Here is a 7,054-nt window from a genome sequence, read left to right as displayed (position 1 = left end):
GTTTGAATCTGAGTCCTCCAATCCCAGAACTATATTTTGTACACAGTACCTCCTAGGTGTGGCCATGTTGAATGACAAACAAAATCTGTTATTCATAGAGAGGGAGGAGCACCCACGATCCTTGACAATGGCTCTTTTCTCCTGCTATTCCAAGCCATAATTGCTGTGAATGCTGGAGATGTAAGTGCTTGTCAGTCATGTCTCAGGAGAGCGTGGTGGGAACAGAGAGGAGATGAAGGTTGGTCATGGGCTCAGAGCCTGACTGTTCTCTAAACTTTTAATGTTCTTAGTGTTTCAGTGTCTGAAATTGAAGATGATGACCATTTAGTAGGTAATACATGAGAACAGTCACAGAATTTTTTTGGCATAGCGTTTGCAATGAAGTCTTGGGATTTTGATTTATTTCACCAACAAATAGTTATTAGTCTCCCACTGTGGATACAAATGTGAGCCAATTAGAGATGGTTCCCCATGACAGGGGAGACAGATAGTAAATAAGCAATCACATATGATGTCATAGGGATAGAAAAAGTCCTCTGCTGTGGGAGCACATTGCACAGGCACTCAATCTAAGTGAGAAGGGGTGGGCATCAAATGCCTTCTGCCATTAACTTGCTGTATGGCCTCAGATAAGTTCCCTACATTCCAAGACCTCTATTTCTTTGTGTCATGTGGGAGAATATTCTCCACATCACAAAGGCTTTAGAGAAATGTATTAAATTACTGTATAAAGTACCCAACACGATGGCCAGCAGATAATAGATGTTTATTTTGTAACGTTATTTTGTCCTTTTGCCATTTTCCAAACACTTCCATTTACTAATGAGGAGAGCGGGAAGAAAGTTTTACTCAGATAATGGATAATAAGTTTAGCAAACAGAAGCGAATCAGAGCACAGTTAGCTAATTCAATTTTGTACCTAACAGTGGATTCCGCTATGTGTCCAATACTGTGCTAAACACGGCAGATATGAAACCAGAGATCCAGGAACTTGCTGCCATCACAAGACTCTATAATCACAGAGAGTATTGTCAAAGACCTCTCTACTGATACGCCAGAGAACACACTAGTAAAAAGCAGGTAAACAGTGTGATGTGAGGCAAGGAGGGAAAGGAAAGAGGATGGTTTCTTCAAAAGATATATTTTACCTAGAGAGGAGAGGATGTGGAATGAGGGCAACTCACACTTACTCTGTATTGCTCAGACAGAACTCACACCAGTGGATAGAACATACCAGCACTCAGCACATGAAGAATTTACTAGTACTAGAGATGTTGTTCCTCAGTGGGATAAGACTCACGATACAATAATTAGTGCCAAGATTGCATGTGCATGAGCAACCCCCACCCAGGTTTCAGGTGGGATCCAGGGATCCAGTCCTGGTATTTCTTTTTTTTTTTTTTTAATTTTTTTTTTTAACGTTTATTTATTTTTGAGACAGAGAGAGACAGAGCATGAATGGGGGAGGGGCAGAGAGAGAGGGAGACACAGAATCGGACGCAGGCTCCAGGCTCTGAGCCATCAGCCCAGAACCCAAGACCGCGAGATCGTGACCTGAGCTGAAGTCAGACGCTTAACCGACTGAGCCACCCAGGTGCCCCCCAGTCCTGGTCTTTCTAAGTTTTCTTCAAACTCTCTTTCTATGACTCAATTAAGAATTAGGTTTGTTATGGGGCACCTGAGTCGCTCAGTCTGTTGAGTACTAACTCTTGATTTTGGCTCAGGTCATGATCTCATGGTCATGAGGTTGAGCCCCACATTGGGCTCTGCACCTGGTGCGGAGCCTGCTTAAGATTCTCTCTCTCTTGGGATGCCTGGTTGGCTCAGTCAGTTAAGCGTCTGACTTCAGCTCAGGTCATGATCTCGAGATCCGTGAGTTTGAGTCCCCCGTCGGGCTCTGTGCTGACAGCTCAGAGCCTGGAGCCTGCTTCAGATTCTGTGTCTCCCTCTCTCTCTGTCCATCCCCTACTCACACCCTGTCCCTCTCTTTCTCTCTCAAAAAATAAACATTAAAAAAATTTTAAAAAGGATTGTTATATCTTCAAAAAAAAAGAGATTCTTTCCCTCTCTCTCTCCCTCTCTCTCGCTCTCCCTCTATCCCTCCTCCACTTGCATGCATGCATGCCCTCTCTCTCTCTAAGAAAAAATAGAATTAGTTTTGTTGTGAAATAGTATTTATTAAAAATCATCACTGTGTCTTATACTTGTATACCTTTCATTTTTTATCTGAAAAGTCAATGCGAAGGTCTCATTCTTTCAGAGAACAAATTCTGTGCTGTCTTTTGAGTATTATCACAAAACTCATCCCCTTGCCTTTGTTTAAATAATCCCCACTACTTGTTTTTCCTCTGGTCTGAAATTCCATCATTAGTCACTGACAAAGGACTTAGCATCTTTTTATGCTTTCAAGAATCTCTTGTTCTGAGAAGAAAGTTCCAATAGGATGTTAGTTTTCTCCAGTTTTTTAAAAAGAAGAATTAGTTTAGCACACATATAGTGTTTTGTTGTTGTGTGTTTTGTTTTTTTCATCAGCTCCAATCAGTTGATAGTGTCTCTCTTGTGGCATTGTGCAGTGAATAATCCTAAGGCTGAGCCAAGGTTCAAAGAGAAAGAGTGCAGTGATCAGTTAGTAACGTCTGCAGTGGGTGACAGTCTGTCAGCACTCATCCAAGGGATTTGTCACTCCTGAGTAACAGGTCCGTTTCTGATTGTTCCAGGAGGTTCACAGTAAGATCTCAAGGGCACGGCTCTAAGAATGTACAACAGAAGAGATGCTGGGCATTAGAACTGTCTAGAGGACCCTGAAGAGGATTATAAAAACCTGCCAAGGATAATTTTTCCTTTGTTGACCCTAGTTTTCCATCACACATCATCCATATTCTTTATCATTGGCCAATGTGTCCCAAACCTAAATAATAACAGAACTGTCATTATTTTTCAGGTAAATATATCTTTCTTACTTGTGGTATATTTTTTGCCTAGGAATCCAGAATTGAGAATATATGGGTAGTAGAATTAAGCAATGGACTGACAGCCTTAGATCTTATCTGGTCCAAATCCTCCATATATAAATGAGGAAACTAAGGACAGGAATTGTTAGGGTAGTAACCAGTGATCTCCCATTTACAAAACTTTTGGACTTTACATTTATCTTAGACTTTTTATTTAATCAGTAATTACCTATTTCTTCCTTTAGGTCCCCAAACTGGATGTTAGGTAGAGGGGACAATAGCTGAGGAATGTTGACATCTCAGTTTTCAATACTAGCTCTTGGGTGGTGTGGGCTCCAGAACCAGACAGACCTGAATTTCTACTTGTGAATCCATGAGTAAATTACATGATCCTGATTCTGTTGTTGCTACTGATCATTTTTTTAAATTAAGTTTTTAATTTTAATTCCAGTATAGTTAAGATACAATGTTATATTAGTTTCAGGTATACAGTATAGTGACTCAACAATTCAATACATTACTCTGTGCTCATCATGATAAGTGTACTCTTAATCTGCATCCACCTCCCCTCTGGTAACTGTCTTTGTTCTCTAGAGTCTGTTTCTTGGTTTGTCTCGCTCTCTTTTTTTTTTCCTTTGCTAGTTTTGTTTCTTAAATTCCACATGAGTGAAATCATATGGTATTTGTTTTTCTCTGATTCATTTTGCTTCTCATTATACTCTCTAGCTCCATCCATTTCCATTTGTAGGAAATGGCAAGATTTTATTCTTTTTTATGGCTGAGTGATATTCCATTACAAATATGTATATATATATATATATATATATATATATACACATATACATGTATATATACATGTTTATGTATATATGTATATATACATATATATGTATATATGTATATGTAATACATATGTGTAATATACACACACATACATATATATATATATGTGTACATATATATACATATATATACACACACACATACCGTTTCTTCTTTATTCATTCGTCTATTGATGGACACTAGGGCTGCTTCCATAATCTGGCTATTGCAAATGATGCTGCCATAAACATAAAGATGCATGTATCCCTTTGAATTCGTGTTTTTGTATTTTTTGGCTAAATACCCAGGTGTGCCATTGCTGGATCCCAGGGTAGTTCTATTTTTAACTTTTTGAGGAACCTTCATACTGTTGTCCACAGTGGTTCCCCAGTTTGCATTCCCACCAACAGTCTATCAAAGTTTGTTTTTCTCCACATCCTCATCAACACCTATTGTTTCTTGTGTTTTTGATGTGAGCCATTCTGACAGGTGCAAGATAACATCTCATTGTAGTTTTGATTTGCATTTCCCTAATGATGAGTGATATTGAGTGTCTTTCCGTGTGTCTGCTGGCCATCTGGATGGCTTCTTTGGAGAAATGTCTGTTTATGTCTTCTGCCCATTTTTTAATTGGACTATTTGTTTTTTGGTTGTTGAGTTGTATTGTTTCTTTATATATTTTGGATACTAACCCTTTATCAGATATGTCATTTGTACATGTCTTCTCCCCATCCAATAGGTTGCTTTTTAGTTTTTTTGATTGTTTTCTTCACTGTGCAGAAACTTTTAATTATGATGTAGTCCTAATAGTTTAGTTTTGCTTTTATTTCCCTCAGGAGACATTATCCAGAAAAATGTTGCTATGGCCTATGTCAGAGAAATTATTGCCTGTGTTTTCTTCCTGGATTTTTATGGTTTCATGTCTCATGTTTAGGTCTTTAACCCATTTTGAGTTTATTTTTGTGTCTGGTGTAAGAAAGTGGTTTCATTCTTTTGGATGTAGCTGTCCAGTTTTCCCAGCACCATTTGTTGAAGAGACTGTCTTTTTCCCATTGCATATTCTTTCCTCCTTTGTAGAAGATTAATTGACCACATAATTGTGGGTTTATTCCTGGGTTTCCTATTCTGTTCCATTGATCTGGCTGTCTATATTTTTTAAATTTATTCATTTATTTTAAGAGAAAGAGAGAGAGAAAGTGGGGGAGGGGCAGAGAGAGAGGGAGAGAGAGTATACCAGGCAGGCCCTGCACTGTCAGTGCAGAGTCTGATATGGGGCTTGAACTCACGAACCATTAGATCATGACCTGAGCTGAAGTCAGATGCTCAACCAACTGAGCCACCTAACCATCCCAATCTGTGTGTCTTTTTTTTGTGTGTGCCAGCACCATACTGTTTGGTTACTACACTTTTGTAATATGACTTGAAGTCCAGAAGTGTGATACTTCCAGCTTTGTTTTTCTTTTTCAAGATTGTCCGTTTGGTTTTTTTTTTTTTGTGTGTGTGTGTGGTGCCACACAGATTTTAGGACTGTTTGTTCTCGTTCCATGAAAAATGCTGTTTGACAGAGATTGCATTAAATGTGTAGATTGCTTTGGGTAGTATAGACATTATAGCAATATTTTCCCTTCCAATCAATCCATGGGCATGGAATGTCTTTCAGTTTCTTTGTATTGTCTTCAAGTTGTTTCATCAGTGTTTTATAGTTTTCAGAGTACAGGTCTTTTTCCTCTTTGATTAAGTTTACTCTAGGTATTTTATTATTTTTGGTGCCATTGTAAATGGGATCATTTTCTTAATTTCTCTTTCTGCTGCTTCATTATTAGTGTATGGAAATGCAGTAGATTTCTGTGCATTGATTTTGTGTCCTGTGACTACTGAATTCATTTTTTTCAGTTTTAGTAGTTTTTTGGTGGAGTCCTTAGGGTTTTCTATATTTAGTATCATGTCATCTACAAATAGTGAAAGTTTTACTTCTTCCTTACCAATTTGGATACCTTTTATTTCTTTTTGTTTTCTGATTACTGTGGCTAGGACTTCCAGTACTATACTGAATAATGATGGCGAGAATGGATATCCTTGTCCAGTTCCTGACCTTGGGGGAAAAGCTCTCAGTTTTTCCCCATTGAATATGGTGTTCACTGTGGGTGTCTCATAGGTTTATTATATTGAGGTATGTTCCCTGAAAACCTACTTTGTTGAGGGATTTTATTATGAATGGATGTTGTACTTTGTCAAATGCTTTGTCAAATGCTTTTTCTGCATCTATTGAAATGATCATATGGTTTTTGTCCTTTTTCTTATTGATGCGATGTATCACACTGATTGATTTGTGAATATTGAACCACCCTTGCATCCTGGAAAAAAATCCCACTTGATTGTGGTATATGATTTTTTTTAATGTATTGTTGGATTTGGCTGGCTAGTATTTTGTTGAGGATTTTGTCATCTATATTCATTAGAGATATTGGCCTGTTGTTCTCTTTTTTAGTGACATCTTTATCTGGTTTTGGTATCAGGGTAATAATGCTGGCCTCATGGAATGAATTTGGAAGTTTGCCTTTCCCTTCTATTTTTTTGAAGTAGTTTGAAGAGGGTAGGTATTAATTCTTCTTTATGTTTATTTAGTTTTGAGACAGAGAGAAACAGAGCATGAGGGGGGGAGGGGCAGAGAGAATGGGAGACACAGGATACCAAGCAGGCTCCAGGCTCTGAGCTGTCGGCACAGAGCCTGATGCGGGGTTTGAACACACGAACGGTGAGATCATGACCTGAGCCAAAGTCGGACGCCCAACCGACTGGGCCACATAGGCGCCCCAAACCTTCTTTAAATGTTTGGTAGAATTTGCCTGTGAAGCCATCTGGCTCTGGGCTTTTGTTTGTTGGGAGATTTTGGTTATTGATTCAACTTCATTCCTGATAATTGGTCTGTTCAAATTTTCTATTTCTTCCTGCTTCCAACATGGCAGGGAAATCCAAGTCCTCTAAGTCTGCTTGTTTTCTGAAGTCCCAGGCTTCTGTAACAAACCAGATTTCTGGTGTCTCTTATTGAGGATACCATGGTTAGCATGCTGGAGTCAGTTCTTGCAAGGCTTCCAGATTTGTCTGCTCTGCCAGTAATCAGGGCTCCCAGGTATCTCTTAGTGAAGGATATTCCTGCAGTCTGCCAAGCCGTGTCCTTGCAAAGCAGTCCAGACTCCTCCACCTGTACCTTATAGACAGCCTGCATGATGTGTTCCTAGTCTTCTCCAGGACTCAAGGCTCCCAGGTGCTGCTTTTGGCTG

This window comes from Panthera pardus, unplaced genomic scaffold (assembly GCF_024362965.1).
Source record: "Panthera pardus isolate Hobbes unplaced genomic scaffold, ASM2436296v1 HiC_scaffold_13, whole genome shotgun sequence".
Classification (NCBI taxonomy): Eukaryota; Metazoa; Chordata; class Mammalia; order Carnivora; family Felidae; genus Panthera; species Panthera pardus.
The sequence above is the reverse complement of the archived record's forward strand: the minus strand, read 5'-3'. Positions refer to the sequence as shown.